The sequence below is a fragment of the Odocoileus virginianus genome, chromosome 27 (assembly GCF_023699985.2).
Source record: "Odocoileus virginianus isolate 20LAN1187 ecotype Illinois chromosome 27, Ovbor_1.2, whole genome shotgun sequence".
Taxonomy (NCBI): domain Eukaryota; kingdom Metazoa; phylum Chordata; class Mammalia; order Artiodactyla; family Cervidae; genus Odocoileus; species Odocoileus virginianus.
Genome location: NC_069700.1, coordinates 32,551,971 through 32,579,371, shown reverse-complemented (window position 1 = coordinate 32,579,371; position 27,401 = coordinate 32,551,971). Strand labels below are relative to the sequence as shown.

General features: G+C 49.5%; 2 long non-coding RNA genes across 4 annotated transcripts in view; one reads left to right on the top strand and one right to left on the bottom strand.

The window, feature by feature from the left end:
* The window catches only part of LOC139031449 (uncharacterized), a 71,444-nt gene that overhangs the window by 6,735 nt on the left and 37,308 nt on the right, over positions 1–27,401 (bottom strand). Inside the window, exons 2-3 of one of the 2 annotated variants that reach the window (XR_011483941.1) lie at positions 7,269–7,465; positions 6,432–6,819 (exon numbers count right to left, since the gene is read on the bottom strand). This is a non-coding gene — a long non-coding RNA (uncharacterized lncRNA). Of the gene's footprint in view, positions 1–6,431; positions 6,820–7,268; positions 7,466–27,401 lie in introns of those variants that run through there. The other variant, XR_011483940.1, reaches the window with a different exon arrangement.
* On the top strand, positions 13,588–19,421 carry LOC139031448 (uncharacterized). Of its 2 annotated transcripts, XR_011483938.1 has the most exons (4): positions 13,588–13,769; positions 15,191–15,307; positions 16,015–17,103; positions 18,844–19,421. It is a non-coding gene; the product is annotated as an uncharacterized lncRNA (long non-coding RNA). The 2 variants fall into 2 exon arrangements; XR_011483939.1 differs by lacking the exon at positions 18,844–19,421 and having other exon boundaries at positions 16,012–16,343.

Sequence of the window (27,401 nt, the reverse complement as noted above, 5' to 3'; positions counted from 1 at the left end):
GCAGGTCAGCGCCACAAGACTTAAGCACATTGTGTATGGTGGTCCCCCAAACTGGAAACTATGTAAATATCCATCCAAAGGAGACTCAGCAAGTAAACTTATGCCCATGGAGAGGGAACTCCTGGCAAATCACTGTGTCCACACAGTGGAGAACCGTGTGGCTCTTCAGTGAGAAGCTTCCGTCTTAACAAGCTCATCTGGGAAGATGCCCACGAGGTGTTAGGTGGACAATAGCTACAGAAGGACCTAATATCTTAAAGCACTCACTGTATGTCAGGCACTGAGTTAAGGCCTTGGTGGAGATTATTGTGCTTAATTCTTTATTTAAAAAATTATTTATTTTTTATCTGGATTTTTAAAAAATAAATTTATTTCTTGGTTTCACTGGGTTTCACTGCACACACTTTCTCTAGTTGCAAAGGATGGGGTCTACTCCTGAGTTGTGATGTGCAGGCTTCTCACTGCGGTGGCTTCTCCCACAGAGCCACAGGCTCTAGGTGTGGGCTCAGTACTTGTAGCACACAGGCTTACTTGCTCCACGGCTTATGGGATCTTCCTGGACCAGGGATCAAACCTGTGTCCCCTGCATTGTTAGGTGGATTCCCGTCCATTGTGCCACCAAGAAGTCCTGCAGCTTCTATTGTGAAGGTAGTTTTATGAGTATATAAAAGGCCTTTGAATATATTTGCTGTAAAAATGTCAAAGGTAATAGTAGCTATTTAAGTGGAAGGAAAATGAAAGTGTCAATCACTCAGTCATGTCTGACTCTTTGCAACCCCATGGACTGTAGCCCACCAGACTCCTCTATCCATGGGATTTCCCAGGCAAGAATACTGGAGTAGGTTGCCATTTCCTTCGCCAATTAAAAAATTATTATTATTATTATTATTTGGCTGCTGGGTTTTCATTGCTGTGTGCAGTCTTTCTCCAGTTTTGGCAAGTGAGGACTGCTCTTCGTAGCAGTCCTCGGGCTTCTCATGGCTTGAGGTGGCTTCCGCCTCTCGTTGCCGGGCACGGGCTCTGGGACACATGGGCTTGGGAGCTCAGGCTCGGGCGCTCGAGCACAGGCTCAATAGTTGTGGTGCATCGGTTTAGCTGTTCCTCAGATGTGGAATCTTCCTGGATCAGGGATCAAACCGATGTCCATGCAACAGCAGGCAGATTCTTATCCAGTGTACCACTAGAGAAGTCCCACTTAATTCTTAATAACCTTAGAAGTAGATACTATATCCAAATCCTCATTTTACAGGTGAGGAAACTGAAGCGTCAGTGATTGAGTAGAACTTGCTTGTGGTCACATAACAGTGGGTGGAAGTGGCAACTTTCCAAATCACTCACTGTGGAATGTTCCGGTCCTGCTTGGGTGAAGATATTTTACATCTGCACCGACTGAAGGGTACACAACGCACTTTACAAGTGATTGTTCTGCTGTCTTTTTCAGCTGCGTCTGCAGTGTTTGAATTTTTTTTTCAACTTGAGATATTATTCTATAATCACAAGAACAAAAGTGGCTTTCCTGTGTTAAGGGGAAAATAAGGGAAGGACTAAAAGAAGACTCACCCGCCCTGCCCTCCTTGCTGGGAGGGTACCTGATCTGCCACTGCTTGGGGTTACTTGGCGTCAGTGCCAGAACCCAGAGGCTGTGTGCCCCACTGAGTGCTTCAGTGGCCCCAGTAGCCACTAGGAAGTGCAAGGGGAAGTACCCGACTGGAATGGAGTCACTCATTATTCCATGAATGAGTGTGATGTGGAAATGTGTGCAGTGATCAGGAAGTAGGAGAGAGCTGGGAGCTGGGAGAACTGAGTCCCACCAGAAAGCCAGGGACACCAAGGCTCATCTCTGAGAGCTCAGAGAAGCCCTTATGACATAGAGGGAGCCCCTGACCTTCCTGGGCTGAGCTCACTCTGGCTTCTGTCACCCGTTGACCCTCTTTGTCCCAGACTCACGGGCTGCGTCAGGCAGGGATGACTCTAAGGGATTCAGATTTTCACCCTTGAAGCTCCCTGCTTCTAAAAGGCTGGAGGCTTGCCTAGCAGTCTGGTGGCTCAAAGTACCCATGCACCCTGATGTGGGAAGGGGATCTAGGGTGGAAAGGGCGGGAAGGCTGGCAGAGGCCAGGGCAGGGGCATCTCTGGGGGTCCTAGGGGGCCCTGAGTCAATGGAAGACGTTGTCTCTGCCTGCCTTCCCTCCTGGGGAATCCTCCTTCCTCTAGCACCCGGGGCTGACTCCAGGGCTCTGGGAATGGCATCAACTCATTCATTCACTCATTGCTTCTCACATTCATTATTGCTCAACTTACTATTTACTATACAGTGAGTCCTATGCACACATCATTTCATTCATTCAGAAACAGCCTTTTGGCATCAGTTCAGCTGTCCACATTTTACAGATGAGGACGGTGGCCAAGGCTCAATAACTTGTCCGTGGTCACCCGGCCTGTAAGTAATGAACTCAGACTCAAAGTCTCCTCCTAGCCAACACTGGGGGGCAGTATGCCCCGTGGTTAGTGGGCCTAGGCCTCCACACAGCTCTGCCACTTATTGGCTGTCTTGTCTTGGGTGAGACTTCATTACTCTGGGCTGGGTAAAGCGGGGGTGACCATGATCCTACCTCCCTGGGGAGCTCGGGGGAGCCAGCTGAATGACTATGTGTCCAATACTCAGAGCAGTGGTGGCCACACGTGGTTATTACAGGCTTTCACGGTGTCACACTGTGCTGTCTGCTTCTTTGTGCCGCAGTGCACGTATTTATGAAGAATCTGGGAATACAAAGTTGAATAACTCGTAATCCCTACTCTTAGGGAGCTCAGTGTCTAGGTCATTTAAATCATATGGGAAGCTTTTAAAAAACTCCCAGTGCCCAGACTGCACCCCAAGGCCGTTAAATGAGAATCCCCTGATTTAGACTGGGCTGTGACATCAGCATTTTAAAGTTCATCAGTGGTTCTGATGAAGAGTCCCTTCAGAAAGGGCAGGACCGGTTCTTGAGCTTGGGAGCCCTGACTCTGGTCCCCAAGGGTTCCCAGCAACGGTGAATCTGAGTGGGGTGTGTGGGAAGTGGTCCTACTGTGGCACTACGTGAGTTAGGATATATTGAACTGTAATTTACATACAGTAAATCCACCCTGTACAAAACAGCTCTACGAGTTTTGGCAAAAGGTACAGTCATGAAACCACTACCACAATCAAGACTTATTAATAGGATAGGGACTTCCCTGACAGTTCAGTGGTTAAGATGACACACTCCCAATGCAGGGGGTGTGGGTTTGATCCCTGGTTGGGGAACTAAGATCCCTCAAGTCACATGACATGGCCTTTAAAAAAAATGACATTAAAAAAAAACATTAAAAAAAATGACATAGAACAACTCTATCTCCTGAGAAGTTTCCCTGTGCTGTGGCTTTGTAGTCACCCCCTCCCCTCTCCCTCTGGCCCTGGCAACCACTGTTCTGTTCCCTGACCTATAGTTTTGTCTTTTCCAGAAAGTCATATAGATGGAATCACACAGTATGGAGACTTCTGAGTCTGGCTTCTTTTACTCAGCCTCATGCATCTGAGACTCATCCATGTTGTTCATGGACCAGGACTTTGCTCCTTTCCATTGCTGAGTAGAATCTCCCGTGTGGATATATACAGTTTGTTTACCTTTACCAGCTGAAGGAAATTTGGGTTATTTTCAGTTTGGGACAATTATGAATAGTGTTGCTATGAACTATAAACATTCATGTTCTTTTTTTGTGACCATGCATTTTCATTTCTCTAGGGTAAATACCTAGAATTGGATCACAGGGTCATATGGTAAGTGTATGATTAACTCTCAGAAACTGCTAAGCTGGGACTTCCCTGGTGGTCCAGCGATTAAGAATCCACCTGCCAATGCAGGGGACCCAGGTTCAAGCCCTGCTCTGGGAAGATTCCACGTACCGCAGAGCAGCTAAGCAGCAATTACCGAAGCCTAGGTGCCTGGGGGCCTGTGCTCTGTGACAAGAGATGCCACCGCAATACGAAGCCCATGCACTGCAATGAATAGCCTCCGATCGCCACAGCTAGAGAAAGCCCACACACAGCAAGAAAGACCCAGTGTGGCCAAAAAATTAATTAATTTTAAAAATATATTTAAAAAAAAGAGTATTAAAAGGAAGAAAGAAACTGCCAAGCTGTCTTCCAGGGTGGCTGTACCATTTTGCACCCCCATCATCAACAACGAGACTTCCATTGCTCACATTTTCACCAGTTCTTGGCACAGTCAGGGTTTTTGTTTTTGTTTGTTTATAATTTTAATTATTCTGGTGGGTGTGTAGTGTTTACAACTCTTTTTTTTTAAGTTTACAAATGTATCAAAAACATCATGCTGTACATCTTTAACCTATACAATTTTTTATTTGTCAATTATACCTCAATAAAGCTGGCGGAAGTTTATAAATGTAATGAAATAAGGGCCTGTAATAGTAAATATTTTGCAAACATAATCATTTAAGTGTCTATTATGTGCCAGAGAGTATTCTAATCCTTCCAAAGTCCTAGGGGCAGTTGGGAAGGGCACCATGACAGTCTAAAAGGCCCAGATACCAGCTCCGTGGTGGGTTTGCTGTGGGACTTTAGGCACATCACTCTCTGAGCTTCCATTATTTATGTAAATAGGTTGAGCAATGCCCCCTTGCAGTCTTGGTGTGAAAACCAAAGATGATGCAGGGAAACCCCTGGTCCACAGGAGGAGTTCAATAGATGGGAGTTGCCATTAAACTTTCCTGGTGGCTCAGATGGTAAAGCGTCTGCCTACAATGCGGGAGACCCGGGTTCAATCCCTCGGTCGGGAAGATCTCCTGGGGAAGGAAATGGCAACCCACTCCAGTACTCTTGCCTGGAAAATCCCATGGATGGAGGAGCCTAGTAGGTTACAGTCCACGGGGTCCCAAAGAGTCGGACACGACTGAGCGATTTCACTTTCACTTTTCACTTTCATGCTCTTTGTGTGGGCTTCCCAGGTGGCAGAGCAGTAAAGAATCCATCTGCTAATGCATGTGACGTGGGTTTGACCCCTGGGCCGGGAAGATCCCCTGGAGGAGGAAACGGCAACCCACTCCAGTATTCTTGCTGGGAAAATCCCATGGACAGAGGAGCCTAGCGGGCTACAGTTCATGGGGTCGAAAAGAGTCAGACACGACTGAGTAAACATGCCCGCTCAGTAGCTACATTCCTGGGAGAATCTGTTCTGTTCACAAGTCTAGTTACTTCTGCCTTCAGTGTTTGTCGCTCAGTCGTGTCCAACTCTTTTCGACCCCATGGACTGTAGCCTACCAGGCTCCACTGTCCGTGGGATTTTCCCAGCAAAAACACTGGAGTGGGTTGCTATTTCCTCCCCCAGGGGATCTTGCCAACCCAGGCATCGAACCTGAATCCGTTACGTCTCCAGCATTGGCAGGAGGGTTCTTTACCACTAGTGCCGCCTGGGAAGCGCCTTGGTGGTCGTGCTCCAAACACCAGACATAGGAGTTCTTTCCCACCTGAAACTCCAATCCAGGGTCCTGGTCCCAACCCTCCAGAGGTGGCATCATGGTTAGAAGTCCATGTGATGCCTCCCTCCTGCAGTCCCCCAGGCCTTTTTTGATCTGGGCCCTGGCTACCTCTCAGAGCTCGTTCATTCATCTCTGTCTCCCGGAACTTAGCACATAGTAAATGCCCAAGAAATACCTTCTGGCCAGGATTCACTAGTGCTGTCAGGTCACCAACATGGTTTATTTAGCCGTTTAGAGGTGTGAGTCCTCTTCCACTGAGGTGAGTGGAGGTCAGAGAGGTGCAATGGGTGTGTGCAAGGTCATGTGGCACTTCTGCGGACGCTCCCAGGGACCAGGACAAGGTCTCCTAACCCTGACCGCGGCCTCCTACCTTTGTCTGTTCTTCCTGGCTGCCTGTCCCTTCCCCGTGACTGGACCCCAAGGCCCTACTCCTTCTTGCAATCGGCCATGGTGGGAGTGTTCACACCATGGAAATTGGCAAATCAGTCCCTCTCTTACTCCTCATCTCTCAACAAAGATCTGGTTGCTACTTTTTGCCAGCATACCACTGTCCACAGGGTCTGGCATCCTGAATTGGCTGAACAAAGCCACCTTGCTCACCTGCCCAAGCCTCAAAGTGGCCCAGATGCCATCTCTTCTCTCCTCTGGCCTCACGCTCTGTCCTGGGCCAGTTGCTAGCTGGCCTTAGACCTATACAAACAACGAGCTTCTGCACGTCGAAGGCCAAGGTAGAGGTGAGGGCACCTAGCTACTGATGTTCCTGGCCTGACCCTGACCTCCACCTGGTCTCGCCCTTCCTGTTCTTACTGCCTGAGTCACTGACATGCTGGAGCCATTTGTCACTGTCATACTGGAGCCATTTCTGCCTCTGACTTTTTTCTCCTCACCCTCTTCTCTCCGTGATTCTCTTATTTCTCATTTTTGGCACTTTAATTGTGTCTCTCTTTATCTCCAGGAACAAAAACAAGGGCTAAATTTTAATGAACACTTATCATATGATTTCAGAGTGCCGGTGCATTTAATCTGCAAACCTGCTCCATTGTACAGATGGGAATAGGGAGGTGTAGATTCAGCAGTTCACCCCAAATCACACTGCCGGTAAGTGGGGGAAGCCGGAACTGACTCCGGATGCTCTGTGACCTTTCTGGGAAGCGGCAGTATGTCACATCGGACTTAGAATTGTAAAAACACGGGTTTGAGTTCTGACTCTGGTGCCTCCATGTGACTTCGCTTTCTGTGCCTTGGCTTCCTTCCTCCTTCGTAAAACGGGATGACCAACATGTGCCCTGTCCATTCATAGAGCTGTTTCGGGGTCAAATGAAATAATGGGTGTCAAAGGACTTTGCAAATGTTAACATGCTGAGCATATGGGTGGATTATTCATATGTGGTTTTGTTTTCCAGTTTTTATTTTCTCTCTTGCCTCTCAGAAGAGGTCTTTGTCTGCCTTGGTTGTGCCAGGGCGTGTAGGGCCCAGATGCAGAGGCTCTCAGTTAATAACCTTTTCCTCTGCTCTCTGCTGGGCTACTGTTTCTCAGGCCTTTCAGGGAGACTCATCACCTTTCCCTCTCTCACAATCATCAAGCCCAGACTCAGAGGTTGGGGAGTTTACCACAGCAGGATTCCAATGCTCAGATCAAGACCAGCACCACAGTACATCCACAAGCACATCTCAGACATTATCATGGAAGCCAATTGGAATTTATGCTTCACTTTATAGAAACGGGCTTAAGTAAACTTTCAGAAACATACCTACTTTTGTGGAGCAAGGCAAGGTCTGACTTTATTTTTTGGCAGCTGGCCTGGTCTGGCTTTATTTTTCTTCCTAAAAAATTATTTTGGGGACTTCCCTGGTGGTCCAGTAGTTAAGACTCTGTGCCTCCATTGCCGGGGGCGCGGGTTTGACCCTTGGTTGGAGAACTAAGATCCCACATGCCATGTTGTGTGCCCTGCCAAAAAAACACAAAGTAAAAAATTATTTGTAATATATTTAATTTTTTTCATTGATAGACATCACTTTCTTGGAAGTATAACATAATAAAGTGCATTGATTTTAAGTGTACTGATTGACAACTTTTTGTGTGTGTTCATCCATATAGCCACCACTCACATCAAGAACCAGAATATTTCCAGCACCCTAGAGAACTCCCTTGTGTCCCCTCCCAGGTGATATCTGCTCCCACAGTTTTGGTTTAATTTGGTACAAAATTCAAAAGGAACAAAGATAAATAGAAAAATCCTCCTTCTACCCTGCTGTCACACACCCAGTTTTTTTTCTCCTAAGAGTCAATATTACTGGTTTCTTATAGATATTTCCAAAGAAAGGAGATACACACACATTATATTATGTTTTATGTTTTGTTGTATAGATTCTCCCCCTTTTTACAATAAATGTATCTGTTTTCACTAAAGTTGCAATTGTTGTACACCTTGTTTCTTTGAAACACTAAAATCATTTTAACAACCAGCAAATTAATATCTTTACCAAAAGGCTTCCCCTTACAAAAAATCTAAACTTTGATTACTAACTAATTCTATGCTCTGTCTTACAGCCCTCTGAGGGTCCTTAGGCAACAAGTCCAGCTACTACATCAAAATATATGATTCAATTAGGAAAATGTGATTCATGTTAACTTCTTGGTCCAAACAATAAACCATTTTGTGAGAGTATCTTATTGGTATTATCTTTTCCTTTTATAGCTCTTATCAAATAACATCATGGGTTTATATTCTCAGTAACTCATGAGTTCTAAAGGACAAAAAAAAAGACTAAAATGTGGAGCATAAAGCATGGAATTTCTCAATGGTCTGAATTACTGGAGCTTATTTGGCTGGGGCGAATGAAAGACACATACTGTACTTTCAGATGTATTAAGCAGTTTTCTCGGGAAATTGGTCAAGAAGAATCCACTGGAGGTGTATGAACTTTCCCAGCGGGGAGGCAGACCAGACCCTGCCAGAGGACAGCTGACAGGGTGGGGTGGTGAGTTCCAGGAAGCAGAGTGGAGGCCAGGCTGAGCGGGAAGGCTGGCAGGTAACCTGAATCAAAGTCCGCACATGCATGAGCAAGGCCAAAGGGCATAAACAGGGCCCCAAACCAGAGACACAGCCTGTATTCAGGCAGATCTTCTGAGCTGGACTGGCTGAGAAGGGAGTGAGGAGCAAGCTGGGAGGGAGCAGGTTGTTGCCAAGAGTGAGGACAAAGTTCGCAGATCTCTGGGTGCACGCGTGGGGTGTGCTGACCCAGTGTAAGAACTTTGTGCACCATCCCTAGGGAGTATTGTTACAATAATGGCCCCCCAGAGGATTACCCCCACCTCTGTGTTCATGCCTCTTTGCAACTGGACTTTGCTGCTTCTGCTACCACGAGATGGAATCTATTTCACCTCTTCTTTCTTTTCTTTTTTTTTTTTTTTTTGGGCTTGCAGGATCTTAGGTCCCCAGCCGGGGATTGAACCTGTGCCCCTTACAAACAATGAACATGTAGAGTCTTAATCACTGGATAGAATTTCCTATTTCAGCTCCTCTTGAATCTAGGTTGACCTGGTGACTTGCTTCAACCAACAAGACACGGCAGCAGTGATGTTGTGATATCTTTGTGGAGACGTCCATGTGGAGAGGCACTGAGGCACCCAGCCTACACATGGCACTAACTTGCCAGCTATACAAGTGAGTAACCTTAGGAAGGATCCTCCAGTCCCAGGTGAGTCAGCTGATGACTTCGGCCTCAGTCAACACCTGACTATAGCCTCCTGGGAGACCCCAAATGCGAAGTGCCCACCTGAGTCCTTCACTAATTTCTGCCAGAAAGAAAGCATAAGAGAAAATAAATTTTTGTTGTAGTTTTATGTCAATATATTTTGGGGGTAATTTGTTATTATATATATAATTCATATATAATTAGTAAACAATATATATAATTAGTAAATAATCTATATGTCCATCAATAGGGAATTATTTAAATATATTACAGTACATACATATAATGACATACCTTGCAGATGCTCAAAACAATGAGGAAGTTCTTTATGTTCTGATATGGGACAGCCCTCCAAGATGATTCAAGTGAGAAATGCAAAGTGCAAAACAGTATACAGAGGATATTACCATTTGTGAAAAAAATCACACATATACATATATGTACATGTAGAGAGGGTTTCCTTGGTGGCTCAGACAGTAAAGAATCTGCCTGCAATGCAGGAGACCTGGGTTTGATACATATGCATATTATTTTATGTGTGTGTATACACATAAACACATACTGTATACATGTGTATGTATATATATATGCAAAATATCTCTGGAAAGAACATAAGACATTGGTAACAGCAATTGCCTCTTAGCAGGGGAACTGGTTGACTTCAGAATAGAGATGGGGATACACCTTTTAAACTTGGATATAATACTATATCCTTGTGAATATACTATCTATTAACAAATAAAGTTGAAATTTTTAAACAGTGCTCTCTCTTTGACTCAAAAATTTCACCTCTAGGAATTTATTCATAGTGGATAATCATGGCAAAGATTTAACTACAAAGATGTTGTTGCAGCTTCATTCAATATCATAAAAATGGTAAAATAACCCAATTATTCAACAATAGGAAATTTTTTCAGTAGCTTATGGCGTGTATCTGCCACGATAGAAAATAGCATTTTAGAAAACAATTCAATGCCTAGTGAGGTGATCATGATACAGTAATGGATAAGAAGTTATGAAATGGCACAGCTTACTCTTATCTTTAAAGTAAATTCAGCTATATAAATGTAGATGAAGATAGAGATTCATAAGACACATCAATAGATACAGATAGATATAGAAACCCAAATGTTAACGGTGATTATCTCTGGGAGGCCCGATTACTGATTATCGTTAATTTTTCCTTCTTTTTTGTCTGTTTTTAGTGATAAACATGTACTGCTTATGTAAAAGGGCTTCCCAGGTGGCTCAGTGGTAAAGAATCCACCTGCCAAGCAGGAGACTTGGGTTCATTCCTTCCCTGGGTGGGGGAGATACCCTGGAGAAAGAAATGGCAACTTACTCCTGTATTCTTGCCTGGGAAATCCCATGGACAGAGGAGCCTGGTTGGCCACAGTCCATGGGGTCACAAAGGCTCAGATATGACTTAGCGATTAAAAAACAACTTTTGTGAAAACACAAGCACTGAGAGTTCCTCTCTTTTTTTAAGAGACTCTTGAACGATCCTATAAATAGCAGCTCAGGGCAGAGAGTTTGAAACTTTGTTTTTAAAGACCACATCTGTTCAAGCACAATGATTTCCAGACCTTTATCATAGAGTAGGGAGCTGCTCACCCTATTCTAAGTCCCAGCATTTTGGTTGCAACACTGACCCCTCCCAGTCTACTGGCCAGTGGGGGCCACATCCAGAAGCTGCATCTCCAAACTACCAGGATCAAAACTGTGTAGGCTTGTAAAAAACAACAACAACAACAGGGCAGGCAGGGGAGGCTCCAGAGTGTCTAAGGAAAGCTGGTCATCTCTGAGGACTGGTCTTGGAGCCAATCTCCAACCTGCATTTCCAAAGCCAGCACACTGCCTTCACTTCCAATTTTAGTTAAAAATCACCAAGTGTTGTTGGCTGAATTGTGTCCTCCCCAAACTTGTATGTTGAAGTTTTTCTGATCTCCAGTTCCTCAAACTGACTGTATTTGGATATTGGGTCTGCAAAGAGATAATTAGTGTAAAATGGGAACTTCCCAGGTGGTGCTAGCGGTAAAGAACCCACCTGCCAATGCAGGAGACACAGAGATGGACAGGAGTTTGATTCCTGGTTTGGGAAGATCCCCTGGAGGAGGAAATGGCAATCCACTCCAGCATTCTTGCCTGGAAAATTCCATGGGCAAAGGAGCCTGGTGGGCTACAGTCCAGGGGGCCTTGAAGAATCGGACACAACGGAGCAACTGAGCAAAACACAAGCTAAAATGAAGTCAACAGGTGAGCCCTACTCTTATATGACTGGTGTCCCTATCAGAAGAAGAGATTAGAAAGAGAGAAAAAGCCCTTTGTCTAGGGAATTCCCTGGCGGTCCAGTGGTTAGGACTCCACGCTTTTGACTGCTGAGGATGCAGGTTCAATTCCTGGTTGGGGCACTAAGATCCCAAAAGCTATGGAGTGGTCAAAAAAGTAAAAAGCCAAAAGAAAGAAAGAAGAGGAGACTAGGACCTAGGCAGGGGGAAGGCCACAAGAAGACAAAAAGGAAAAGAGGGACTTAAAAGAAATCAACCCTGCTGACACTTTGATTTCAGATGTCTAACCTCCAGGATTGTGAGAAAATTAATTTCTGTTGTTGAAGACTCCCCAGCAGGAGTCCTGTGCTTCGGTGGCCTGAACAAACTAATTCACCAAGTTTCCTAAAGATACACTTTTAGGCAAGATTGAGAAAACAAGCATTGTCCACAGTAAAGACTATTACCTCTGGTGGTGGCTCTGAGAGATGGAGCTGATGATGACCAGGGGACCTGGGGTAACCCCAGCCCTTAGGTGCCACCACTGCAGGCTACATGTGAGCATCCCTGGCCTTTCTGGCAGACAAAGATCAGGAAATAATTCCAGCGCTCATCCCCCCTGGGAAGCACCCAGGGCTTGCCCCCAAGATGTGACCTCCAGTTACCCGTCAAGACTGTAGCCCTACTGGGAGATGTAGCCTGGCCCCGAGGCCCCTGCTGGGTCTCAGTGACCCCTTATCTGGGACCGGTGGGACCTTCTCTGAAGGGGCTTCCCCAACTCCCAGACCTGCCTTCCCTCATCTCTATCTCCAAAGATTCACCTTTACACTGCCATCAGACCCTGGAATACAGTTGGTGGTCTGGAGGAATTTGCTGTTTCCACATCTCTGGAACGGCTCTATGTGGAGCTTCAAAGCCCTGGGCATCTTACTTTCAGAGATTACATCGCTGGCAGACTCTTGAGAGTCCCTTGGCCGGCAAGGAGATCAAACCAGTCAATCCTAAAGGAAATCAGCCCTACATATTCATTGGAAGGGCTGATGGGGAAGCTGAAACTCCAATACTTTGGCCACCTGATACGAAGAACTGACTCATTGGAAAAGACCCCGATGCTGGGAAGGATTAAGGGCAGGAGGAGAAGGGGGCGACAGAGGATGAGATGGTTAGATAGCACTACTGGCTGAATGGATATGAATTTGAGCAAACTCTGGGAGATAGTGAAGGACAGGGAAGCCTGGAGTGCTGTAGTCAGCGGAGTCACAAGGAGTTGGACACGGCTGAGCAACTGAACAAGAACAACATCCCTCAACTGTATTCAAATGGACCCACGGGCCACAGCACATTTACTTTACATAAAGTACAGGAGCTGAGTTACAATCGCGCAGTTAACATTTTGTAGACCATTTAGCCATCCTTAAAATATACTTTTCTAATTTGGGAGCTAGCAATGATCCCAGACACCTGTGGCTCAGATGTTGCCATGAGTGTTTGAAAAGCTGGGTGGCCTGACCCCAGAGGATCCCTCCAGGCACCCAGGGTCCGGTCACAGCGCCCCAGTCTCCTTGGGTGCTGTAGCATAGGAGGAACTGCACTTTTCCAAGCAGCGCTGTCTCTTCCTTGTCTCTAAACCTGTTCTTTGGCTACTTCCCACCTCTTCTTGCTTCTAGCAGATTTTCAACGGGGCCAGAAAAGCCAAGGCCTAGGAGGTCCTTGGGATTTCCAAGGTGGTGCCAGTGTTAAAAAAATAAGTAAATAAACAAAAAAACCCCGCCTGCCAATGCAGGAGATGTAAGAGACACTGGTTCAGTCCCTGGTTTGGGTTACAATCCATGGGGTCGCAAAGAGTCAGACTCGACTGGGCAACTAACACACACTTTCACTTCAGATAAACAAGTTTTTTTTTTTTTTTTTTTTTTAGTATCAGGGCATCCCAAATGTTGTAGTTGATCTGAAACTCATATGTAACTGGGTGTCCTGTATTTTTATTTACCGAACTGCTCACCCTCTGAGAGCCCCCTTCCGTTTGGGTCCGGCCCCTCCGCCCTGCAGCTGTGAGTTTTCTTGACACCTCAACAGCGTGAGTCACACAGTTGTGGACTTCTAGGCAAATGTTTTTGAGCAGAACAGCATCATGGTTTGGGGGAATCCCCACACTGTCCCCATAACGCATGTGTTGGCAAAGCAGAAACCCTAACACGATGCCTGTAAGAGGAAAGTAGAAGAGGAAACAGGAGTTTGTGATGTCCCGGGAAGACCCCCAGCCATGGCCGTGCTGCGAAGCCCGAGGTAACTAGATTGCTGGCTCGTCACCACTCAGAGCTTGCTTTGAGGATCGGTGATATTGGAGATCACACCTTCCCAGCCAGCTCCTTTGAGGGCCTGATAGTCTTTCTTCTCCGCCTTTCTGAGAAGAGGTCTACTGGGAAGAACGGGCTTCTGGGCCGGGTGAATGGGCAGGTTGCTTGACTTCAGGAGTAACGATGGTGTCTTCGTCATGGGATTGCCCCCGGCAGGGGGGTGGTTACAGGAGGATATTCATGTAAAATCCTGGCACACGGTAGGTGCTTAGCCTCAGTGGTGGCTCTCGTTTATAATCACATCAGGACTTCTGCTTTGCCACCAAGCCAGGCCTTCTTAAAAATAAAGGCGGGCCCTCAGTTCTTGGGGCTTCCACAGTGTGTCCTCTAAGAAGTTTGGAGGTCTTCCGTGGCCCAGCATCGGCAAGAAGCGGGTGTCACCTGTTGGGCCTTGGTCTGGGTCAGATGTTGAGTCTCCCAGCAGAGCCCTGAGGAAGCAGGGCTCCCAGGACGTTGGCTGGGAGGGCTGAGGAAATAAATTTCCACCTGGCGGGTCCCTGACGGAGGGCAGGCCACATTCTGTGCACATGCTCCACGTGTTGGTGGGGGCAGGGAGGGGCGCAGGGGGGTGTGTCCAGAGGGCAAGAAAGGAGGGGGGCACAGGAAAGGACCTGCAAAACCCGGGCCCGCTTTCCTCTTCTGGAAGGTCCACCTGTGGACCCGAGGTGGGAAAGCCCCTGACGTGGGACCTCCCTGCCCTTAACACCTGGCTCTGCACTGCGTGGTTGGGACCCTCCAGCTTCTTAGAAAGAAACTGAAAGCCCTTAGGAGAAACTCCCCCACTTCCCCTTCCTGAAGAGGAACTTGGAGTTGCCCTGACAGGAAAGTCTTGGTGGGGTTTCTCGGAAGCTGCCGCCGCTGCTCTACTGAGGAAAACCGCAGGCCCGGGGCCAGGCCAGGGGCCCGGTCGGTGGAGAGCTGGCCATTGACAAAGCCGTGGCCCAGCTGAATTGGGATGCCGCCAAGGTTTTCTCTTCAACTCCACCTGCCTCCTCCTCTCCGGGGAGTCCTCACGCTGCTCCCCTTCCCTCAGCCGCCCCGGAGTCCCCTTCCGGCCGCCCTCCGTCTCTCTACCCCAGACCCCTGCTTGTGTCAGAGCGCCAGCGTCCCCCACTGTAAATGTGTTCTCCACCCATCACGATGCAGCCATCCAGTTAGCATCCGTGCAGAGAGGCGCTGACCCTCTAGTAGGGGGAGCTGGGGGCGCCCGAGGGGGTGCAGGGAGCTATGCTGTAGAATAGGGCTCACCCTCTGAGCTGTCTTGAGCGGCCTGGTGAGTGGAAAATGGGCATCTTCTGGGCACATAGGGCTTCCTGCCTTAACGGTGGCTGCTGTTTGCTTCATTTCTAGAGTGGACACAGGCTTCTCTCTGGAGACTGCAGGGGGACAGGGTGGTCTCCCCTTCCCAGACACATCCAAGGGCTGCTGCTGCAGAGAGAAGAGGCGGTACCCAGGGACAAAGCTCATGTAAGGCCCCCAGCCCTAGGAGGGGCTGAGAGACCCTCAGGGCCTATGTTTTGATACAGATGTGTCAGAAGCTATGGCGCCGGAATCTGGCTGGGCCCTTCCCTGGCTGGAAGCTTTCCATGGCTCCCCACTGCCTGCGGGGATGAAGTCCAGACTCTGTGGCCTGTGTGTAAGGCCCTGTGCCCAGGGTCTCAGCTCTCCCCTCCAGCTCCTCCTCTGGGCTTTGCTCTATTTGACCTCCGCCTCCTTCACCCAGCCATCTCCCGCTCACACGCTTTGACCCAGCAGGGCCTGGATCTCTTGGGCAACTTGTCCCTGCCCCCAGTTCCAGTCTAGATGGGTTAGGGGCTGCCTCTGCGACCTCACCGGGCGCATCTCTCCTGGGACCCTTACCTACATCGCCTAGTTACCACCTGGTCTCTTGATCATCACCCAGCCAGGGACAGCAACTGTGGGCTTGGCATATCCAAAAGAACGTTTGGTAAAGGAAGAAATGAGTACATGAGTGAATTCAGTGCTATCTGCCAGGCCGTGTGGCAGAGAGCCCCACATGCCCACAGGCCCAGACATCCACGTGTGGCTGTGTCCGCCCCCACGCAGTGGGAAGAGACACGTGCTTGCTTGTCATGGTGTCCCTGTTGTGCGTGTATGTGTGGGTCCCTGCGTTAATCAGCCAGCATCACTGCTGATGTCCTTCTGGCCAGCAGGTGGCAATGCGCCCCTCCACGGCAGCGTGTGTCCATCCTGACTGCCACCGGCTGTCATCACCGGAGGGAGCCTGCCTCCCTTATCCTACAGGGGACCAGCCCACTGGGTCTCCTGGGGACTCAGTCTTGGTCCTCCGATTGAGCAGCCGAGGCTCTGATGCCACCGTGTGCAAACTCCGGTTCAACCCATGTCCGTGACATGCTGAACGCCCAGCGCCAACCTGGACCCCACGGGAGAGCCTGAAGTCCAGGCAGCTGTGGAGCACAAAGGTTGAAATAAAAGTATGAGCTCAAAAAAATAAAAATAAAGTCTAGTCTCAGAGTCCCAGCTCTTAAGTGGAAATCATGGCAATGTGTAAAGATGACACAATTGAGGTAAACCAAGGACCACGGTGGGGCTGTGTCATACTCTCAAACTGTAGCCCTGGCGGGCTTGTTAAAACACAGATTCCTGGGCTTCACCTGCCAGAGTCTCAGATTCAGAGGGTCCGGGGCTGGGCCTGTGAATCTGTATTTCTAAAAAGATCCTGGGCAGGTTCTGATGCCGCTGGAATGGGGACCACATTTTGAGGACCCCCGGGTACATATTTAGGGGAGACACAAGGTTATAAATGCAGCAGGCTTCTGGTGAGATGTGATGGAAGCAGAGATGATGGAGGGGCAAACTCCAGCTGCTGCAGGGCCAAGGAAAGGGGACAGACCCCCTGGCCTGGGCAGTAGGAAGGGTGTGGACCCGGCTGTGCTCACTCCCACCACCGTTTTCAGCTCTATCCTGGGCAGTCGCGCTGGAGGAAGTGAGCCCAGCGGCTGTCCGGCTGGCGGGGCACCAGGCTTGCTTCACTCCACGTGGCTGCTGCCTTTCCCCGAAAGGGATGGGCCAGTTGGTTCTCTGCTCCGGGCCTGGCCTCTGCTGTGCTTCCTCAGCTTCTGGGAACTCACATTTCCTTTCTGTTTCTTTTTTTAATACTGCTTTCAAATCCAATTATCATGAAGGCAAAGCATGTCCATCTTAGAACATCCATACAAAGCAGAAAAGTGTAAAGAAGAAAGCAAAGTTTCTTCTTCAATGGAAGTTCATGTCATTCAGAGGTAATCACCGTCTACTTCCTTCCTTGCACAGGTGTCTCCTGCACAATGTTCTGTCCGCTTGATATTGTAGCATGAGTGTTGTCCTTTGACGTGGACATCCTTGCTACTGCTAAGTCACTTCAGTCATGTCCAACTCTGTGCGACTCCATCCCTGGGATTCTCCAGGCAGGAACACTGGAGTGGGTTGCCATTTCCTTCTCCAATGCATAAAAGTGAAAAGTGAAAGTGAAGTCGCTCAGTCGTGTCCGACTCTTAGCGATCCCATGCACTGCAGCCTACCAGGCTCCTCTGTCCATGGGATTTTCCAGGCAAGAGTACTGGAGTGGGGTGCCATTGCCTTCTCTGGTGAACCTCCTTAGGAAACATGAATTTAAGGGCAGCACAAGTGCACAGGTGAAGCTCTTGATGTAGTAACCGCGGCCAGCATTTCAGGTGACTTCTCCAGGGGAACCTCCCAGAAAGGGACTCACTGGGTCAAAGGGCATGAAAATTTTAAGACTCTTGATACATATGAACCACGTGCTTCCCAAAAATATTGTGCAGGTTGGTGGCCTGGCCCCGGGCGGAAGGGGAATGATAGCTGCTGGGCCCAGTTCACAGTGTTTGAAATGAAATGAAGAGGCCCGTGTGGCCACATGGTGGGACAGAAGAAGGGCCTGGCACTGTCCAGCCTCCACAGCTGCCTGGGTGGTGCCATGCCCCATGTCATGCTTCCGGTGGACGGTGTGGCACCCTCTGATGAGAACTGGCCTGGGCAGAGCTGCCCTCCTGTCCTGGAGCCAGTGTGGGACTAGTTTCAGAATATCAGAAATGACCATTTCTGGGACTTCCTTGGTGGTCCAGGAGTTAAGACTCTGCTCCAAGTGCATGGGGCCCAGGTTCAATCACTGGTCAGGGAGCTAGATCCCACATGCTGCATGGCTTGACCTAAAAACAGAAACAAATGACCACTTCCCACTTCACCACCACCAACCTGGCCCATCTCCACCCGGATGGTCTTCATAGCCCCTCATTGTCTCCCTGTCCCCATCCGTCCCTTGCCACATTAGTCTGTATCCATAGCAGCCAGAGAGATCCCTTTAAAATCTAAGTCAAGTTGGGTCACTCTTCAGCTCAAAGTCCTCCAATGGCTCCCATCTCACTCAGGGTTAAAAGCAAAGACCTCACTATGACCTCCAAGGCCTTTAGGATCGGTGCCTCCCCTACTCCCATTAGCTCTCTGACCTTGCTTCCCACCGCTCCCTCCCTTACCTGCTCAGCTGCCCGATGCTCCTCAGAACAACCCAGCACGTTCCCGCCTCAGGGCCTTTGCACTGCCATTCCCCCTGCCTCAGCTAATCACACTTCCTCAGCTATCCACAGGCCTCCTCTACTCAAATGTCATTTCATAAATAGCCACAGGCAAGTATGACCTATTCTGGAAAGTCCCTCCCTACCCACTGTGTTAGTTCCCTCACCCTGTGTGATGCTCCTTCAGGGCACTGCTCACTCACCTGACTGCTTTCCTACTGAAGGGAGACCCTTTGCCCATTTTGTTCTGTCTGGTTTTCTGTGAACCTGTTGAACAGGCTTTTTTTTTTAAAGTGGGAAGGCGTAGGAAACTCCCCCAACCAGGGATTGAACCCGTGCTCCCTGCAGTGGAAGCATGGAACCTTAACCACTAGATCACCAGAGCAATCCTAAATGGACAACTGACTGAAAGGTTTCAGCAGCTGGGTACATGTGTGGTTTCTCCCCTAGATGGTACCTTGCCACTTTTAAGTTGCCAGCTTGTGGACAGCACCCGGCCCATACCAAGCACCCGTGTAGTGTTTATGTACAGATGAACTCATGATGGAGGAGAACTCGAGGCAAGACACAGGAGACCGCTGCACCGAGACTGGAAAACTGGGACTCCAGATGAGTCCCTGCCACTCATAATCACACAGGCCTTGGGCAAGTCCCCTCACCTCTTTGAAACTTGGTTTTGTCATCCATAAAATGGGTATGATGATACCTGTGCTGCCAGCATCACAGGGCTGTGGTGAGGATTAAATGGCAAATGTAGGTCAGCAAAGCCCAAGGACAGCCCAGCTCAAGCTGCAGCTCCTCTCCGAGGCTCTGCCCAACACCCCCTCACCCCACCAGCCACTCCCTGCTCGGAGTGCCTGCGGAGCCCTGTGTGGGTATGTGGGTGTCCGAGTGCCCTGCTGGTGTACTTACTAAGACTGTGCACCCTTGAGACGGGGCCAGACCTCACCATCTCTGCATCCATCGGCAGGGCACTGGCAACTGGGCACTGCCCCTTGGACATCTGATGGCTGGCCAATAAATATATTCATTGAAAGCGATAGACAAGTTACTGTGATATGAATAAATAAGGGTGGGGATTTCAGACCCAGACAGAGGGCTGGGGTGAGGCCACCCAGCTAGGGGATCTCTGGGTTCTGGGCAGAGGGCCCACAGGGACACCAAGAGCCCCGACTGAAGAGGAAATGTGGGAGGGACCAGACTCGGTGACACTGGGAGACGGCCTGGCCAGCGTCCTCCCCAGACATCTGCCGCATCTAGAGCATCTTCTGGGCTTCAGGGCAGAGGCCTGGCTTCCCACCTGCATTCCTTGCTCTGTGTGTACCCATGATCTCATGCTGGCCTTGCGGGCTGCCCACGGGCTAGAAGGCTTTGCCCATCTCTGCAGATGAAGAAACCGAGGCTCATGGAACTCAATGCCCCGACTTGGGGCAGGGAGTCATCTCACCTGGGTTCAGGGAGGCACCCTGGTGGAATTCAGTCAGGGAGACCACACCACACTATTCAGTCAGGTTTTAAAAGCTGCATTGATCCTATGCCCCGACTCAATAAACTCTGGTCAACTGACTCTCCCTAGGGCTGCCCAGGGGGGGTCCTGGGGTTTTCCAGGCCCAGCTGCCTTCCCTTTGCAGACTGGATGACCCAGACAGACTTAGCTGACAAACAGGCCCTACCCCGGAGGGGCGTGGGATGCAGCGAGCGAAACTCCTTTTAGGAAGGAAATCTCAAAGCCAAGGTTGAGAAACCAGTGTCTCGCCAAGGCCTGGGGGGTGGGTGGGGGGGAGCCCAGGTGAGCCGACTCAGTCCTCTGGAATGGGTGGGGTCTCGAGGGTTGGCGGGCAGTTCCTCCCACCCCAGCCAGGGTCTTGTTCAATCCTTATTGAGGAGTTTCCTGGCGACAGGTAGTGACCTGTCGGCCGCCCGTGTGAGAAGCAGCTTGGCGTGGCCCTCACCATCTCATTAGCCGTGATTCACCCAGGACTCACCTGCTGTCAGGGACCTGTCCCACTGCCCGCCAGAACCAGCCTGGCCGGCACCCTTGAGAAGCCCAGATCCCGTTCCTGCAGCAGTCCAGCCTCCGTGGCATCGGGGCCAAGCCTACCTGGCACACAGTCACAACTCAGAATTCATTTATTCAACCAACAAATATTTACTCATTTGCACACCTACTGTATGCCAGGCACTGTTGCTAGTGCTGAGGATACTAAGTGAACCAGGCAGACACAAATCCTTGCCCCCCTGGAGCTCACTTCTCATGGGAAAAGACAGACAGTAAACAAATAAGTGAATCATACAAGCTCTTGAATATGGTGAGTGCTGCGGAGAAAAAGGAGGGAAGAGCATGATACGAGTTGCAATTTTAAATAGTGTATTAGGATGTGCCGCTCTGAGAGGCGATATCTGAGCAAAATCTGGTGAAGATGAAGATGTTCAAATAAGGAAGGGGAAAGCTGTACCAGAAACAGCAAGTGCAAAGGATGTGGGGCAGGGATGCAGGATGGGGGCCGTGTTTGAGGACCAACAAGGAGACAGGGGTAGCTGAAACAGAGCTGGCAAAGAGAAGACAGTGGAAGACGGGGTTCAAGGCTGGGGTGGGGGTGGGGGGGCGGGTCGCCCAATCTGTGCAGGGTCTCACAGGCCTTTGTAAGAGCTTTGGCTTTTACTCAACTGAATTTTGTTAAAAATTCTCCAAAATCCAACCCCCTCCCCGCCCCGCACACGCTTTGAGCCCAAGACAAGTTTTCCAGGCTTTTGCCTGGCTCAAGAGGCCAGGTGTCAGGGTTATTTTCACCAGGGAGGGTCTGGAAGGATGAGTTTGCTGATCAGAATGTCACTGTCTGTGAAGGATGGAGGAAGAGAAAGATGTCTGTCTGGGGATCGAATATCTACTGCAGAGAGATAAGTGGGGAGAGGAAAAGGGAGCAGAGGCTGAAAAGGAAAGGTGTTGGCAGTTAGAGACAGCCTTGCCCAGCCACTCCAAGCCTAACCCTCTAGACTCACCTGGGACACACCCCACTGATACTCTGCTCCAGCCTCCTTGTCAGCTCTGGCCCACTGTACCTGCTGTTCCCTCTGCCTGGGAATCCTCGCTGCTCTTTGCCTGATGAACTCCCACTCAACCTCCATGTGGGGGTCGCTGAGTCCCCAGAGCAGGTGCTCCTCCCACCAGCCCAGCACTTCACTCCCACCCCTGGACGCATTTTCACAGGGAGTCAGACCTGCCTACTGTGGAGTCTCACTTCTCCGTGAGACCGTGGCTTCTGACCACGCTGTGGGTTGCTCACCTTTCCATCCTCTGAGCCGGGCACAGAGTAGGTGCTGAAACAGCTAAACGAGTGAGGAATCGCTTGCTAGGATTTGGATCTCTCTGAGGTTTTGGAACAGCGACAAGACCAGATTTACATTTTAAGAAGATGACTGTCTCAGTGTGTGTGTCTGTGTGTGTGGAGGTGTGGGGGAAAGATCGGAGGAGGGTGACAGCTAAGAGGCTGCTGCAGAAGTCCAAGCAAGGGCAAGAGAGAGCCAAGGAAGGACAGAACCAGGGAGCCAGCTGCTGGGAGTGAGAGGGGGAGCAGATTTTAGAAGGGGCATCAACACTGGCCCTGGGGGCAAGAGGAAGAGGGAGCAGAGGGTGGGGTCCAACTTTCCCTCTTGTGTTTTTTGTCCTTCCTTCTGTCCTGCCGGGGGATAGACAGAAACCACTTCTCAGACACAATGCAGCACAGTGGTTAGGGGCCCAGGTTTTGAAGCCTGAATCTGGCTTCGTATCCCATTTCCACCACACAGTCGCTCTGTGGCATCAGGCAGGTTTACTCAACCTCTCTGTTCCTTGGTAAGGCTGTAAGGCAAGGATGACAACTGAGAATCAGTTACTGCATTTCATTGATTCCAACGCTCCTGTTTTAACATTTCTGAAGGCCAAGTGAGTCTTAAAATCAATGGCATGCCATGGGTTAATTGGCAGTATTCTTTAGTGGTACATCATACATGGCATATCTGAAGACTGATGGAGCCTCAGATTTGATGAACCACAAAAATTACACAGAGAGATGGGTACCTGGCATGCCATAAGGGCTGAATAAATGTTAGCTATTATTACTGTCATTACTTGCTTTCGGGAGTACTGTTCGTCATACAAGGTAACAGATGCCGCATCAGAATAAAGAGACAAATATAATCTGGAGCTAAAAGAGAAGAGGAGCTAATTCACAAATAGCTACAAAGGTGAAAGAAATCTTAGTAATTTCCCCTCCAGAAAAACACCCAAAGCGTAATGCTTCCTCTGAAAGATCCCACAGGATTCTGCCAAAGTTCCAGAGAAAACTTCAGAAATTCCTCCTTTACAATGGGAGACCAGAACTCCTGGCTCCCTGACCGGCAGGGGGAACCAGGGCCTGTCCCCAGATGACTTCGGGGGTGTTCGCTGTGTCCTTTCGAATTTCCCTGAGTCACCATTACTCACGGCCCACAATCAGGGCTCTGCCACCTTCCGACCAGGAGGCCGATGCCCTAGGATCAAGGGGCACCCTCAGACAGAAGTGTGATTGTGGAATGCTCAGCACGGGCCGTCACCCGCGCCAGGCTCAGAAGAGCAGGGTGACCCTCGCCGCCGTCTTATTTTTGGCCTCTCGAGTTGTGTTCCTGCCTACTGACTTGGCAAATCCTGGGCGACTCGCCTTGTTTTCTCTCCTCACTTAAATACATGTCTGGAAAAAGCCTCCGCCCCCACAGACCCTGCTGTGTGTGGAAATGGTGACAGGCCCAGAGGAGGAGGAGGAGACGCTGGGCGGCTGGTTCACGGAGCCTCCCCCTGGATGAGGCGGGGAAGCGGGGGGTGAGGGGGGGGAGTTGGCCCAGGCTGGCGCCCTGAGGCCCAGCTGCTCAGGTCAGCGTCGCTCCCAGGGACGGTCCCATGTCCCTTCAGGCTCAGCCAGGGCCCCCACCCACCCCAGCTCTAATCCTCTCCTGCTCTGTCTGTAACGACAAGAGACCATCTCAGCCCCCTTCCCCCGTGTGAGGCTCACTCAAAAGTCCCCAGTGACAGGGACTGGTTTGCACCTGGGGTTTGGAAGCAGTGGGCATGAAGACTCAGGAATCTGGCCACAGGCAGGCAGTGTGCACGTGCTAGACAGCGAGGGGGTGCTGGGTGGAGGTAGCTCTGTAGCCCGCAGCCGGGGCCAGCTCTCAGCCGGCAGGCAGGCAAGGACAAAGGTGGCTGGGACACTCTACCAGGGGGAATGAGGGACTGAGCACTCAGCAGTGGGTTCATTGGGAGACCCGCCCCTTTAAACAGGACAACTGTCCTTTCTCCTGGCCCCTGGACATCAGGTCAACATTCTTGCAGTGTCACAGTCTGATGGCATCTTCATTCCAGAACATGCAATCTCCTACAGATCGTTCCAATCACGAGTTCCACCGAGTCTCTTCTCTGGGCTGGAGTAAACACCAGGATGGTTTCAAAGCCTCAGGACACCCCATCCCACCCCCTCCCATTTGCACGGGGAGGATGGAACTGACAAAGGCATGTTATTGAATAAAGGCACTGTGTGATACCTGGGGAGACAAGCATTGTCATTCCCATTTATCATCCCCATTTTAAAGATGAACAGGGCGAGGCCCTGGGAAGTTAACAGTCTTGCCTGGGTTCCCACAGTTAGCAAGTAGGAGGTCTGGGCTTTTAACCAAGCTCTATCAGTTCCCAAGAGCCTTCACCCTTGACCTCTGTATCACACTGCGTGCTTAGAAGGTACTTGACAAAGCCCCTGGCATAAAGGGTGGTGGTGGGGTCGGGGGCTTAATAAACAGTAGCTACTGGGACAAATAATACCGATCTCATAATAACTCACTGAGATCCTTTCTTGTTCCCATTTTACAGATGAAACTGAGGCTCAGAGAGGCTTCATAACTTGCTCAAGACCACACAGTATATGGTGGAGCCAAGTTGAGTTCAAACCGCAGGCTCCTCTGACTTCACAAGCCATGGTCTAGCCAGTGCACTCACTGTCTCTTGGGGAAGCACCAGCATCCTTACTTAGCTGCACCCCTCATAGACTGAGGTTCTCTCTCTGCAGGGAACTGTGGCTGGAATCTCCTCTTGGTCATCTCCCTCTCCTGCGCCTCACCTGGGCTTCTGATGTAGCTTCCCAAGTGTGGGCACCTCTTTCATCTGTGCAGCTCCCCATGTAAGCTACCTCTCTACTTGTCTCTGTTAGTAACTCAAGGCACCGCCCCCGAAGCTCATCAGATAGAGCCAGAAAGCCCTGGCTTTGAACTTCTCAACAAGAATGTCTCCATTAAAGGGAATCTCGGGAGACATGTCAGGAGCAAGATAACAGTAGTGAGAGGTCACTGAGAAGGATGACAAGGGCCGCACAAAGGGATCTGGCCCCCGGGAGGGTCACTTGTTTCCTTGATGGCATCTTTGGAGCCAAAACAAACACAGTAGTAGACTTAGCCAGACTTTGCAGTATGTGTGTGCACACATCCCCCCCTACTGCCCCCCGCCAACCCCGCCCAAGTCACAGGCTACGGTGGACAGCTCTCAGCAGGTTGAAAGTACTGGCATTCCTGCCCCGTTTGGCTTGCTTCTCCGAGAGAAACCACACTCCTTTGACTAAGCGCTGGGTCAACCCTGCAATCAGACTCATTTGCAGAATTGCTGGACTGATAAGAAGAAATGATAATTTTGCAAAGAGGGACCCTGTTTACTTCATACCCATTAGGATGGCTACTTAAAATATATATATATATATATAAAAGACCACAGGTAATGGCAAGGATGCGAAGAAATTGGAAGCATTGTATACCATTGTTGGGATTTTGAAATGATACATCTGCTATGGAAAGTAGTATGTAACTTCCTCAAAAAATAAAATTACCTTATGATCCAGCAATCCCACTTTGGGTGTATACACATCCAAAAGAATTGAATGCAGGGTCTCAAAGAGATATTTGCACAGCCTTGTTCATTGTAGTGTTGTCCACAATTCCACCAGGGGGTGGAAGCAACCCAATGTCCCTTGAGGATAAATGGATTAAACAAAACGTGCTATATACTTACCATGGAATATTACTCAGCTTTGAAAAGGTAGGAACTCCTGTCACATGCCACAACATGGATGACACGCAAAGACATTATGAGAAATAAAGTAAGCCAGACACAAAAGGACAAAAAGTCCGTTATTCCACTTCTGGGAGGTATTTAAAGTGGTTAAGCTCATAGAAACAGAAAGTAGAATGGTGATTACCAGGCACAAGGCAAAGGGGGAAATGGGGAATTGTTGTTTAATGGATATGGAGTTTCAGTTTTGCAAGGTTAAAAAGTTCTAGAACTTGCACACACAGCAATGTGGATATACTTCTCCCCACTGAACTGTAGGATTAAAAATGGTTAAGATGATATGTGCCTTTTTACAATAATTAAAAACAAATTTTAAAAGGAAGGGATGGACTTCTCAGCCGTCCAGTGGTTAGGAATCCACGCTTTCACGCTTCAGGCCCTGGTCGGGGAACTGAGATTCCACAAAGTTCGCAGCGCAGCCAAATAAATAAACAAATAAAAGGAGGGGGACCTTGTTGATTTCCTCACTTTGGAGGGATTTGTAACATTGTCCAAGATAAGCGCTTTATGCCTATCGCTTTCTTTTGCTCTCACCACAACTTAATCAGGGTAGACATCACCATTCCTTGTTTATAGCCTGGGAAATTGATGCCCAGTGAAAGAAACTGAGTCACCCACAGTCTCAGGGAACTCAGGGAGGGCAGGAGCCCCCGTCTGCACTCAGACTCGTCCCCCTCCAAATTGGGGATCTTGCCCTTGCCCTAATCTCCCTGTGGGCTGGCTCTTCTCCTTATTCGAGCTCCCAGTCATTGGCAGAAAGAAAGCAAACCTCTAACATTCAGCGTTTCATTGCCCCAAACCGAGCACAAGGTCCTCGGTGAGGAGACTTCTATTTCTTGACTTGCCAGGTGGATTAAGCCGAGTGCTAAGCACACGTAGTTAATGAGGGAATAAAACACTTGAGAACGAGTGGATTTTGTTAAACTTCTCCAAGGGCTAGATAAATGGACAAGGACACGCTGAGCCGTTAGTGAGAGACCGTTAGCGCGAAACTTAGCGGACAACCGTTAGTACTCGCAGCGACCGTTAGCGCAAGTGACCGTTAGCTCGTGACCATTAGCATTGCGGTTAGGGGTCCCGCTTGGTCGGTGGTCAGCCTCAACGTGGTCCTCTGGGCAGAGAGTGCAGTAAAAGGTGGACGGTGACCTTCTCCCCAGGGCCCTCCAGGCCCGCCGTCCTCGGGCTGGCTGGTGAGTCAGGGGGCTGCAGGCTGTGTCCTGCTGAGCTCCGGGGCCCTCGCCGCGGCCGCCCACTGGCCTGGCCTCGGCCTTGAAGCAGCAGTGAACCTTTTTTCTCACCCGCAGCACAAGGCTGTGTGGAGCAGAGAAACATCCAGAGCTGTGGTCACATCCGGTGTCACTCGGGGTGAGTCACTCTAGCTTGCTTGGGCTGGGAATCCTCTCTACTCCAATTGGGTTGCTTCCCTTGTGAGCAGTAGACCACTTTGGGCCCATTCTCTTCTGAAAGCTGGGCCACTCGGAGTGGAGGTCTCTGTCTGGGAGTGAAAGTGGAATTGCAGACTACACTTCCTCTGATTGTCTGTCAGTGCGGCCTGTAGTATCTGTTATTTGTGTTTTTGAGTGCATCATTTGGGGGTAAGCTTTTAAAAAAAATTTTTTTTTAATGTTTATTTATCTGACTGTATTGGGTCTTAGTTGCAGCATGCAGGATCTTCCTTGGATCATGAAGGATCTCTCCACCCGCTCTCTCGTTGTGGCTCTTGGGCTCAGTAGTTGCAGGCTTAGTTGCCCCCCACCATGTGGGATCCTGGTTCCCTAACCAAGGATCAAATCCACATCCTCTGCTTTGCAAGGTGGATTCTTAACCACAGGACCATCAGGGAAGTCCCTGGGGTGAGCTTGTGACCCCACAGGTTTGTGCTTCTGTC